The sequence below is a fragment of the Lutra lutra genome, chromosome 10 (genome assembly GCF_902655055.1).
Source record: "Lutra lutra chromosome 10, mLutLut1.2, whole genome shotgun sequence".
NCBI lineage: Eukaryota > Metazoa > Chordata > Mammalia > Carnivora > Mustelidae > Lutra > Lutra lutra.
Genome location: NC_062287.1, coordinates 20,332,815 through 20,346,554, shown reverse-complemented (window position 1 = coordinate 20,346,554; position 13,740 = coordinate 20,332,815). Strand labels below are relative to the sequence as shown.

Here is a 13,740-nt window from a genome sequence, read left to right as displayed (position 1 = left end):
CCGTGTTGCTGGCGCCTCTCGCCCCCACCGCCGGGGCCCCTCGCTTTGTTCCAGGCCGAGGGGCTCCCAGGCAGAGGCTTACCAGCCGGGGCGGGATTGAGGAAGGGTAGAAGAGGGGGGCCGGTGAGCCCCCAGTTTAGGAATTTTCAAATGAGTGGCTGTGCAGAGCCATGCAAAAAGCGCCTTTGGACGACTGGCCTTTGTGTCAGTCGCCTTGCTTCTAACTTGAGCTTCGAAGGACGAATAAGACTTGAGATGCTTTGGAGAATTGGAAAGGCTTGATTGCAGTCAGATAGTGTATTGTTATCGTGGAGTTAGGGGCGCAATTAAAGTTAGCCTGACTGAGAGTTGGTCTGGAATTTGTGGAGTGTCGATGCCTCCAGAGTTAGATTGGCTTGAGGCCCTGCTCTGTTTCTGACTAAGCTCCTTCACGAAAGCCAGTTTTCCCTGCTTTAGTTATTTTGCCGGATGTGGTGACAAGTACAGCTCTCATTGTGCATCTGGCTATCTTTGTGTATCTGAATGTTTAACTACAGAGGCTTAATTTGGGCTAGAAATTTTTATCACCAGCCAGGTTATCTTTTCGCTGTTTCTACTGACTTTTAATTTAGGCTTTCAGATTTGTATTATTGGCAGCTAGGGAGTGGTTTTATAGGTAAGCTAGTTCCCTCATCATAGTGTCTGCTAAAACATTCTGTTAGGATTCTTTCTCCCAGTTTTCAATGAACTACTTCTTGTTAAAAGTCAAAGTTATGTGTGTACTTCTTTTCTGATAGGGATGACACTTTTTCAGAGCTCTTTGGGGGTAAAAATCCACTGAGAACAATCACAATCACACTAAAATCAGAGATTGCTCCCAAGTTGAGGAGATCTTGGCTCAAGTAGTGTTCATCCTGGGGTAATGTTTCTTAGAAAATTTGGGTCAGAAACAGATATTTCAAACTTACTATTGTTCAAGGAATTTGGCACCCATTTCTCAATTACAAAATTGAGTTGGTTTACTTGATAACATGTACCTTTAGGTCTTCTTTTGTCCCCTCTTCCCTGCCCCTCCTCCCCACTTAATAAGATGTCATTAAAATAATTGTTTATAGACAGGACTAAAATAGTACCTAATAGTAGCCACTGTTTCATTTTTCTATTAAAGAATAGTTATAAGTTCAATTTCAAGGTCATCAAGGTTAAATTGCACTGTGCTGATTAGCATCCACCCATCAGCTTTTCTTGACTTTAGAAGTGTACTTAGGCATTTGTAACGGTTTCAGCTTGATCGATTTTGCCCATAGAAATTTCCCAAATGGAAAAAGTGTTGTGCTGTCAAAACCTCACTGAATAGAAATCCCTCCATTAAATTGTTTCTCAAGTAACCAGGAAATATCTAGTTGGGTTGCATCTTTGTCTCGTTATGAGAAGCATAACCTAAAGGAAGAACTGGAGATTAGGCTTCTCTGAAGAATTTTTAAAAGAGGGTCAGTTGCCTGTTTTCAAACAGGTAAGACCAAATTGACCTCAACCTCTTAGAATATTTGGAAAATATGTTGATGATAATGGATTCTCTGATCAACAGTTGTAGTTGATGAAGGGGACAGATAACTCTGTGTGTGTGTGTGTGTTTTCTCTACTTGTTAAGTGATTTCAACCAAAGAACCGGATTACTTCATTATAAGAATGTTGGTCTTTCCTGCCAGAATTATAAGTACCATAAGGCAAGTTCTGGTTTCTCTTATTCAGTAATGTATCTCCAGGGTCTAGCACATAGTAGTCACTGGATACGTATTGATTAAATTTATCAAATAAAGTCTAAAAGGAGAATTTTGGAACATATAGAAATCTAGATTAGTGTTACTCAAGCTTTAATCCAAAGATAGACTTTGAAACCCTGTTTGAAAAATTTTGTATTGAAAACTAAGCTCTGTCCCTCTAGAAGACTGAGGTTAAATGTAATGCTAAGCATAGAAGCAAATGTTGTCACTGAAATCATAGCCTTACCCAGTTATGAGGTGGATGTCCAAGTAATCCAGAATATGTTTATGAAAATAACACAACCTTAAAAATATTGCCAGGGAATCTCAAATCCCTGAAAACAAATCTTTAGATCCCAGTTTCAAAAATGCCATGCGTGGTTCAGAAATCTCTTCTTTAACTTTATTGCCTTGATGAGAACTGCAAAAAGAAATTCAACCATCCTTTTTGCTTTATTTAGATTTTGTAAAATAGAAAAGAAGTAGTACAGGAAGTTACGGACCATGAGGAACGTACTAAACAGACTAATGTGCTCACTTAAATGTGAGCTCATGTCAAAGGTTCTCAGGGAAGGAATATCATTTGTGTCAATTAAATTTCTGGCTGAATGTATCTGAAATATTTATTAAAACTCAATTATGAAAACTCCGTAAATGATTTTTTGTAAATTTGAAAGGAGGGAAGAGATATACAGTAACTTCGGTTTTTCCATGAAACTTTCCTTTAATCCTAGTTTCAGCATGTTAATGTAGCAGCCTTCCATCTCATCACAAGAAGGCATCAGAAAGCTGAGTGGTAGCCCAGCCTCTTCCCTAGCCATCTTCCTGAATAAACTGAAAGCATATCACTTCCCTTTTCTTGACTGTTTTAGATTCCCTGTCTATTAAAATTGTAAATTTTGAAATTAATAACTCTTGGATTTTGCTACCAGAGTACTATTTTTGAATACCATCCAAGTGAAAATGTGTATGTCTAAGTGCACAGGGTTTTAGCTTAAAGTCACGTAGAAACATTGTTTATTGCTGTAAAGGGCTTCATTTTGAAGTCTGACTTGGCCAGTTACTGGTATTTATTCAGTCCTTTAGATGAAATGGGTGTGTTTGAGACTGCCTTACTCCACAGACTGGTTCTGAAGTTTTGTTGCTTTTTTTGTTTGCTAGAGGGAAATTTGTCCACTAACAATTCCATTGGCCACTCTAATTTTAGAGTCAGATAAACACATAATAAGGTGGTTTTCTGTCTGGTCCTTGCATGATTTTTCTCTTCCTCTAGAGTACTTTCTCCTCTCTCCATCCACAAATACTTGAGTGCTTTCTATGTGCAGGGCTGTATGCTAGATGTTAGGATAAATTTTTAAAAATTGTAATATACAGCCCAAGAGCTTCCAGTGCAGTTGAAGTCTGTGTACACGCAGCAAAGAGTTAAAAAGCTCTACAACACAAGGACTGGTATGTGATACAGTATTTGATTAAGTGTCATATGACTAAAGCAGACAATAAATGCGATGACTTCAAAGGAGGGAGAGATCCCATCACAGTCCATACTGTAGTAGTTGAAAGATCTATGTAGACTTGGCATTCATGAAAGCATTCACTTCGGGGCCAGATGCTGTATTCACACTTCAGTCAGTTAATCTGATGCACTGCAAAACTCATTCTCAAGTCCCATATTTTTGGGTGTTCTCCAAAAATTTGCCTCTTGAGAGTTGGCTTTATGTCTTTGAAACAGATGTGTACTTCTAGCTCTGCCTCAAGATGAAATGCAAGGTGTTGTATGACCTAAAAAGCTTTTTTTTTTTTGCTGGATCAGTAGGGGTTGCTCATAAGACAAATTTAAAAGTGGTCGGGAGTCTTCTGCCTAGCCAACAAAATGATCAGTTTCTTTAGGGATATTTCTTAGATTTATTCATCAGTCATTGTCATAACCTTTAGAACAAATTTGGTACTTTAGCAGACAAATAACATATAGTATATTTGGTCTTTCACTTCTGGCTCTCAAGCTTTGTCATTATTTGTTTGCGAGAACCACTAGGGTAAAGTGACATGGAGCCAGAAGATATCTTTGTCCCTGTATAAGCATTGTAATAGCCTCCACCCATCTCTGAGGACTCCTCTGATGTTTGCAGCCAAGATGGTACCTCTGTATTATCATTGAAAGATTTCCAAGAAATACGGAATATGGCTCAAATAGTTTGTAAGGAGGATTTAGTCAGATTTGTTTGCTTCCATTTTTTGACATATTCCTTTTTTTTGTTCCCTTGCCACTGTCACCCAGAAGCTTGTGTGTTCCAGAATGCTTGTCTGCATGTGAATCTGATACAGGCTTAATGTGTATCTTTAGAGAATAGACCATCTTAGACTACCGAACGTACTCTTACAGTCTTTCCGTTTAGGAGGTAAGCATCTAACAAGCACATGTTAAAACTTGGGAGGAAGAGGCTTCCAGGCTTATTTCTTGGCATTTTGGGAAATCTAGTGAAGACTGGAGTGAAATGATTATGGGTCCTTCATTAAGAGGATGTGTAAAAGGAAAAAAGAACTTCAAAAGCACATAGTACAGTGCTATTTAATAAAACTTTCCGTGATGATGGAAATGTTCTATGTCTAACACAGTTCACTGTGATAGCCACCAGTCACTTGTGGCTCTTGAGACATTGGACTGTGATTTGTGTGCCAGAGGAAGGAATTTTAAGTTATATTTTGTTTTAAATAATTTAATCTTTTTAAAAATATTTTATTCATTTTAGAGATCGAGTGAGTGGGGCAGGAACAGAAGGGGAGGCCCTCGATCTCACGACCTTGAGGTCATGACCTGAGCCGAAATTAAGAGTCAGACGTTTAACTGACTGAGCCATCCAGGCACCCCTTAAATTATTTTAATTTTAAATTATAAATGCCACATGTGGTTAGTGGCTACCATATTGAACAGTGTAGGTAAAAAGTTATTTGGAGTCCTAAAGAAGTCTATTTTATGAAACAGTTCTCTTAGCTACATACTCAAACTTTTAGGGAAAGCACAGAGTTCGTTTTTCTTGTCCTCCCTGTTACTTTACTTCTGCTCAGAAGTAAAGTAACTTCTATCAAGAAGTCAAGAAAAATGGTCCACTGTACTAGGGAGGAAAAGCTTTTAGTGCAATAAATAATGTGTTTTAACCTCAGGTGGCCTAGGCAAAGTTTGTCCTATTCTTGGTTCTCTGGGATGATACCGTCTGATAGAACTTTCTGTGATATGAGTGTCTTATTGTCTGCACTGTCCGTCAGTCACTATGCAGTAGCCACTACCCACAGCTGGTTACGGAATACTTGAAATGTGGCTACTGTGACTGAATTTTAAATTTTGTTTGATTATTAATTATTTTAATTTTAATTAATTTAAATAGCCATATGTGTGTGGTCACTGGCTATTGTATTGGCCAGAACAGCTTTGGAACAATGGTATTTAAGCTTTTTTGTTTATGTACTCCCAAGAATTTTAAAGCTGACATTAACATTTTTTCATTCTATATGAAAGTCTACAGAAGATAATAGGATATAGGAAATAGGAAATCTAGTATGAGGTGAATAAGATGCAGATTTGCTATAAATTTACTCAGTAATGTACTCTGAATCAGAAAAATCCACACAAAATTCATATCTGTAGATTTTTATCAAACGCATCTTGAAAATGTTGATGATCAGACAATATTCCACTTATATTTAAAGATGTAAAGGTATGTGTAAAGATACAGTATCACTAACCTATTTTGCTCTGGTTATTCTAAATTAAGGGGCCAAGCTTTACCCCTAAGAAATAAGGACCTAGACTGGGAATGCCAGGAATCCCTAAGGTTTTAAGGGGCCTTCATTAATCATTTAAGAAAGAGTAGAAGATACCCCAGTGGAGGCCATTGCTTTAGAACTCTGAGCATCTTTCTGATATCTTTCTTGGCAGATATAGTGGGACTGGGCCCTTGGAGTCCACTGCTCTTAGGAAACGGGAGGAACTTTTGGAGCTTAACTCTTGGCTAGAATGCAAGAATCCATGGGAAGATTTGGAGATCTTGCCCATTCTCTTTCATCAGACTCAACTGACAGATCACAGGGTTTCTTCAAATACTAAAGTCTGAACTAGGCACTTACTTTTTTTTTTTTTTTTAATTATTCACTCACAAATATTTGAGTACCTTGCATGGAAGGTTCTAGATGTGCAGCAGGGTACTATCCACTATCAAGTGTCACCTTCCAGTGAAGGAGTCAGACTACGAAAGCACCAGTGACGGTGTTGTGAGTAAGGTGTGTGCAGCACATTGGCATTATGGTCATGGTGCTTTGGACTCACACAGGAAAGACATGTCATCATAGACTCTCAGGAGGTGGCTCTTGGAGGTAAAGTGGGACCAGACCGAGCAGAAGAAAGTAGAGAGAGATGAGCAGTTGGGGTAAGAGGCCAGAAACAGCAGAACCGAGGACAGTGCAAACTGCAAATACAGTAAAATATATTTTGTTCATGAATCCTAAACTGGAAACATCTAAATGCTGTAGTTCCAAAAATATTTTTAAGTGATAAGTTGTTAAGAGAAAATGCATGGCTTTCAGGTGCCTCGTTAGCACAGTGGATAGTGCGGCAGTCTCATAAAAAGTCGTGCCTTTCAGTTGAGGAACAGTTTGCCATAGGACATGGTATTGGTGAAGGTAGGACTTAGAATGTACAAATGACTAGTTGGTGGTATTCTAAAGAACCAAGAAAAGTGCAGAGCAGGTAGTTTTGGAATAACAGTAGTTTGCACATACCAATTCTAGACAATTTTATGTGTTGATGAGTAACCTTTTTATAGTGTTGGATTATAGTTGTGCAAATGTCTGTTATATACCTCATTCTTTTTTTTTTTTTAAGATTTTATTTATTTATTTGACAGAGAGAGAGAGATCACAAGTAGGTAGAGAGGCAGGTAGAGGGGGAGGGGGAAGCAGGCTCCCTGTGGAGCAGAGAGCCCGATGTGGGGCTCCATCCCAGGACCCTGGGATCATGACCTGAGCCGAAGGCAGAGGCTTAACCCACTGCGCCACCCAGGCGCCCCATGTTATATATCTCATTCTTATATACTGGAAAGAAAAACCAAAGCAGTACATCTTCTTTTTTTTTAATTAATTTTTTAAAAGATTTTATTTATTTATTTGACAGACAGAGATCACAAGTAGGCAGAGAGGCAGGCAGAGAGAGAGAGAGAGAGAGAAGGAAGCAGACTCCCTGCTGAGCAGAGAGCCTGATGCGGGCTCCATCCCAGGACCCTGGGATCATGGCCTGAGCTGAAGGCAGAGGCTTTAACCCACTGAGCCACCCAGATGCTCCCAAAGCAGTACAACTTCTGAACATACAATAAGAAGGCAAATATTTTACCCTGTGGCCTAATATTCCCATGATACATATGTGTAACTGAAACACTTTCACAAAATTATGATGATTATAGCTAAGATTTATATAACATTTGCCACATGCTATTCACTGTTGAAACTGTTTCACAGACATTCCTTTATTTAATCCACAAAATGACTCTCTAGTTAACGATGTATAGTACACTCTGGTATGTTCTGTTAAATGTGAGCACAAGTAACCTAGCTCCAAATCCACTAGGCCTTATGTCCTCTTGAGTGTCATAAGTATACAGTATCTGAAAGCACCCAACACGTTGTCGTCTGGTAGGCTCCCTTTCTCCAGTCCACTCCCTGCATCGTCCTCCTCCTCCTCTATCACCGCTACTTTGCAGCACAGCCTTCCCTTTCACCCCAGTCCCTCTGGTGCCTCTCATCTTTCCCTCCCCCAGCCACAGCCTCAAGTTCCCTCACCTAAAACTGGTGCAGAGAAAACCTGGGCGGATGGGGGTGCCCGCTCCCACTGGTACTGGGCACTCCTCGGGGACTGGCAGCTCAGGGTCACATTGGTCCCCACACGGGGCACACCCAGGAGATACAGGATGGAGATGCTGGAGGAACTAAAGCAGGGAGACAGGTTAAAAGCTCAACCCCAGGGGACAAACAGATCCCTCCCACCTACCCTCAACACACCCTCCCTCCTTCTGTCACTCTGTCTGCCCTCCTCTAATGTTTACATTCAGCCCTTTGGGAGACAGACCTGCCTGGGCTCCTGTGGGGCTGGGGAAGGTGTTGCCAAGTGTGTGCTGCTCACTCACCCAGCACACTGAGTTCTAAAAGTTTGCTGCTGTGGCTCTTTCTGATGCCTTGGTGGTTTTTTGGTTTTGTTTTGTTAAAGATTTATTTATTTATTTATTTGACAGACAGATCACAAGTAGGCAGAGAAGCAGGCAGAGAGAGGAAGAGAAGCAGGCTCCCTGCTGAGCAGAGAGCCGGATGTGGGGCTCTATCCTAGGACCCTGGGATCGTGACCTGAGCCAAAGGCAGAGGCTTTAACCCACTGAGCCCCCAGGCGCCCCAGAAATAGCAGAAAGGTGATCACAACCTACTGAAATTCGGATTTCCCAACCCAGCCCACTAATGGGCTATAACCTGCAGTTAGATAAAAGATGAGAAGATACTGAGGTGAGATCAAGATATTTCCAGTCATTGTGCTCTTAGATTAAAGGTATCAGAACTTCAGAAACATCATAATTTGGAACAGGTCACATCCCAGATATTCTGGTGAAATGTGAGCCTAGGGTTGGTGGAAAGAGGGTGGAAGGAGGTGGGCAGTGATAAGAAATGAGACTGGAGACATAAACCAGAAGCACAGATCATTCAGAGGCTTTTAGCAGTAAGCTGGACAAGAAGTGCAATAACACTGTGGTTAGAAAACAGAGAAGACAGTAGATTTCAGTCAGCAGGGCTTGCTTGGGAAATCCGAAAATTCTAATCTCTAGGGTTTGATAGATCTTAACCCCGCACACAGCTTCCACCAGCTTACATGGGATCTTTGTCGTAGCCTCAGAGATCATCACAGTGCCTCATAACCTACGTTTTTAGAGTTGGTTCTAGAACCAATGAGATCCAACTAAAACACCATTTTAGCATAGCTCTATGTTACCTTGCGGATATATTCTAGACTCTTTTGGATTCTCCTCTCCCTGAGCTTCAGAACTGATGATCCTGCCCTTTTTTTCCCCCTCCTTTTTCTAACATTACCAGAGGGCAACAACTAAAAGTCCCATCTCCAATTTCAGATGTTAATTGTCGTACAGGCCCTCTGAAGTATGCTCATATCAGGTAGAATAGCAGCTCCCCCACCTCCTTTTCGAAGGTTATATCTATGTAATGTTTAAAAAGGTTTAAATATGGGAGGAAAAATGTCTTGACTTTGAAAAACAAAGACCAGTACCACAAAGCTGTAGATTTGAAACAATTGATTGTTAGGATTGCTGTGATTATCAGGTTCTCTTTTATCTTATTTCTGTGGTGGGTTCATGCAGTTTGGTCGTCTGCCTGCTAATGACCATCGCAAAAACTTCATTCAGTGTTCTGGAATGAATGCAAATTTGTGCCTCGTATGCATATGTTACAAATTATCTGGAGTTTGTAATCTATGCGGAGCTTTCCCCCTGCTGTTCTGAATCACTGGAAAATGGGTATTGGAATAAGGCGTGTACTTAAATGTTTTAATTCTTACCTATTGTGGCTGAGAGAGTCCTTGAGAGCCAATGGAAATCCTTTTTTTTTTCTTGGCACTAAGTCAAGCAAGTGTTATCTTGTCACTTAGTGGGATGTATTGTTATACCTTAGTAAAATACAAATCTGTGTTTATCCTCAGATATTTTAGGAATAACAGCCATTGTTTTTTATATATGTGTTCTTGGCTGTATTCATAAATTACGTATTTTGAGCTACCAAGTAATACTTCATTCAATATAAATTGATACAATAGACTGGAAGTTATTTACTTAGATTTGTTTTCTAGTTGCATATTCTCAGCCTATGTAAGACTATTTTGTTGTAATAGCCTGAATTTTTGAAACTCACAATATTGTTTCTCTAATATCTACCTTCAGATTTCATTTATTCGAATAAGTCAATTATGTTTGTAATCGATATTAATAAAATCAGAATAAAGTTCGTATCTATCAAAAACTGCTTTTATTATTATTATTTTAAATTTACAGATATTTTCTCTAAATGGAAGGAGCTGGTTTATGATTTAGAAAGAAGAGTGTGTGATAGGTCAAAGAGAATCTCACCTTATATTTGATCTCTCAGTCACCATATAAAATACTAAGGAAGTTTTATTCATTCATTCATTCATTCATTCATTTAGCAAAAAAATCTGAGCTGCTTCTGCATGCCAGGCATTGATTTAGGTGCTAGAAATGTATCAGTGGACAAAATCAAAGAAAACCCCTTTCAAAGAGCTTACTTTCTGATAGAAACCAATATGATATTTAAAATAATGCAATTTTCAAAACAATTAGCACAATAGAAAGAAAGCCGATCAAATATATCAACCTTATTGACCTTACAATGTTTGGGCTTCTTTTCTTTTTCTTTCTTTTTTTTTTTTAAAGTAGGCTCCATGCCTGACTGGGGCTTGAACTCCCTGAGATCTAGATTCGCATGCTCTGCTGACTGAGCCAGCCAGGCGCCTTGGAATGTTTGACTCTTATCTTTCATTGTATGTTAGTCATAGAGGTTCAGTTTGCCTTTTCTTAATTAAGAATGAGGATATGGTTTTATATTAGACCTTTTTATCGTGATATGTCCAGTTGTCACTGAAGTTTGCCCCATGAAGCAGCGAACTACAACATTGTTCATATTCATTCAGTCATTAGATAATGAACACCCTTACTCAGTCTTTTGCATAACCAGGTAATGTCCCTTCTCTCTTTTGCAAATTAGGAGACATGGGTAATAGTTGGACTTTGAGGGATCAGAGTTGTGCCTGTTTTTGAACAGTATAAAAGAGTATTTCTCCTTTATATGGTAATATACAACCACAGTATAAAATTAAGAAAAATCAGTGGAGATACTTTAACTTCATGGTAGCATAATTATATATCTGTGAAATGTTATTTTGCAAAAAGTGGTGAATCTAATTAAAAAAAAAAAGATTTACTTATTTGAGAGGGCGGGGGGGTGGTGTGGTTGGGCAGGGCGGGAGGGCGGGGAAGGCACAGAGGGAGAGAATATCCAAGCAGACTCCCACTGAGCACAGACCCTGAAGCCTGAAGCAGGGCTCCATCTCACAAGCCATGAGATCGGGACCTAGCCAAATCCAAGAGTTGGATGCTTAACCGACTGAGCCACCCAGGTGCTCCATGATTTTAATTCCAGTAAGTTTTCATGCACCAAAAAAAGAATGAGAGATCCACATGCTTTTTGTTCCATTAAACTCCAAGAAATAATATGGGTCATTCATACTTATTTGATTCATGCTGTTCTGCCTACTGCTTCTTGTAAGCAGGTTGCTCGATGAGTAAGGCCTATTCCTGTAGTTAGTTAGGATTCTTTTTCTCCCCTTTTCTTTATATGTCCATGTTAGTCACCATATTCTCGCCAAGACTACAGACCTTTGAAAATAGTTATATGATTGGTTTATATATATAAAGAGGAAAGACAAGCAAAAAGTTGAAGAAGCTATGCTAGTATAGCCTGATGTTTCTGAAACTTGAATAAAGCATATCTATGCAACAATGTTACTTAATATGTAACAAACCTAAATCTAGGTATAACACTTGCTGATCTCACATGCTATCAAACAAAAATAACTTTAAAATACTTCTACATACCAATAAAACTAAGAATCAGAAAATCAAGCTAGCATTCTTTTAACCTTGGGTGATGTGGTTTAGCTGAAACTTGCTTTCCAGACAAGATTCTGATACGGACTGCTACGATTTGTTATTCTTAACCATGTGCTTTGTGATAAAACTTTGGGGCTGTCTTTTTCTATTTGAACTAACCTTTATAAGTGGTCTCCATTTGGTGTGACTATCATTTTTGTTAGAATGGCTAACATTTATTGAGGACAATCTATTCAGTAGATACTATTTTAAGTGCTCTGTATTTTTTCATTGAACACTCACAACAAATCTATGATAGAGGTACTATTATTAGCCCCACCTAACAGATGGGGAAATTGAGGCACAGTGAGATGAATTCACCTAAAGTCACAAAGCTAGCAGGTGGTGAAGTTGGACTGAGCAGTCTGTATCCATGCTCTTAACCACTTGTTTATGTTAACACCTTTATGAATCATCAGCCCACATTTTAAAAAATGTTGACAGTTGAACTAAGTTTTTGGCAACAGTGTGATCATAAACAAATGCAATAGCAAAGACTCATAGCAACATGGATGTTATGCTCATATATGTTACTTAACATGGAAAGCACATGTTTTAAAAATTCTTGCAGGTAATTCATGGTGTCCTAAGATTATAAGCACAGTGAAAAACATTTGACTTGGAAGACCCAAGGAAGAGTTTACAACAGGTGTTGAAACACAAATAGTCTTATTGTCAAAGACTAAGTTCACTCAGATCTTTATATAAATGATGGTATTTATTGAACTACCAACTCCTCTTAAAGGAAGTTAAGTTTGAACTGCAGAAGGAATTTACAAAGTAGAATTACTTTTTGGCAGTGAAAGCAGGTAAGGATGTGAGTTACCAAAAGGAGGCCGTGGAGTGTTCATTACCTAAGCCTGCCGTCACTCACCTAATGTGTAAATGGTTTAGGTACTCTTCTTAGAGATGATGAGGATGAGATGAGCTGTTTGTAATACATAATGTAAATGGGTCAAAAAAAGTAAATATGCATAGGAAGAAAGCTAAAAATAGAAAATAAGAAATCAGTGCAGGGAGTAACCCAAGTAAATACGGTTACTTCCGCTAAATATTAAAATGAGCTCTGTTATAAACTTCTGGCAACTATGACAGAAAGGTAAATACAGTGATTTTCTCTACTTTTCAATGTCTGCTGAAGAGAGGAATACCAGGTCCTAGTTTTGAATCCTACATCTGCGTGAACGAGGCTCTGATAGAGACCTTGGATAAGCTCTTACCTTGCCCTTAGTTCTCTATTCAGTTAAATAGGGATGTATCACGTGTCTTTCATATACTTGTGATACACTCCCCAGACCCTCCTCCAGGAGTGAGACACTAGTGAGTCTACCCCCATCCCCCCACCCCCCCCCCACCTCCCAACCACAGGCTGCTTGGAGCAATGACTGGCCATGGCTTCCTGGTGAATTCCAGGAAGGAAGTTCTCTTTGCCCAAGGGAGCTGTCTCTCCCAAGGTTAGGCTCCTTCTCCAGGGGCAGCCTGAATCCAGTGGCTGGCCAGTGCTGAAATACAAAGGTACAGCCTCCTTGCCCCAGTTCAGGACAACTCTGAAGGCTCATCCCAGTTCCCTCACCTCACTTTAGGTTAACTGAGGCCTCTGTTACAACCTGTTTGTCTCCCCAACCCTGTTCAGGTCAGTCTCTCATAGGCATTCTCAAGAGTTCTCCTTCATAAGACTGCTGCCCTGGCTCCTCAGACTGTTTCCTGGGACCCTCTCTTTTAGCATTAAAGTAAACATTAGGAATAATAAATATAAACTGCTTAGCCCAAATCTCAGCATACAGTAGGCACTGAGAAAAATGGTAGTTAATGGTTTTTACCTTCATTGCATGGGACATTGAGCCACATATGGAAAATGTTTGGTTTTTGTAGACTACATTTTTCATATGGCTATTGCTTTTAGCAAGCCTCATAAAGGTAAGAGTAAAATATAAAAATGCTACCAAATGAGCTATAGAAAGTGTTATGATTGCTTGAATTTCTTTCTAACAACTTCCTAAATAAGTTCAGGTTGCCAAAGGACAAATGCATAAACTTAAAACATGCTTATTTTCAGGGCTTTCATTGAAAAAGTATTTGTCAGCATATGAAGATGTGTTCTGTGCATGTGTTTATGATCTGTAGTTTACACCATGGAAATGCAAAAGAAAAACCCCACTTTTTGAAGTACAGTTGACCCCTGAACAACATGGGGATTAGGGACACCAACCCCTTGTGCAGTCAGAAGTCTGGGTGTAACT

The 13,740-nt window shown here is 39.4% G+C and overlaps 1 protein-coding gene across 9 annotated transcripts in view; it reads left to right on the top strand.

Moving 5' to 3' along the window:
* Window positions 1–13,740, top strand: part of MSANTD2 (Myb/SANT DNA binding domain containing 2) — a 31,715-nt gene that overhangs the window by 1,064 nt on the left and 16,911 nt on the right. The gene's annotated exons all lie outside the window — the stretch shown is intronic.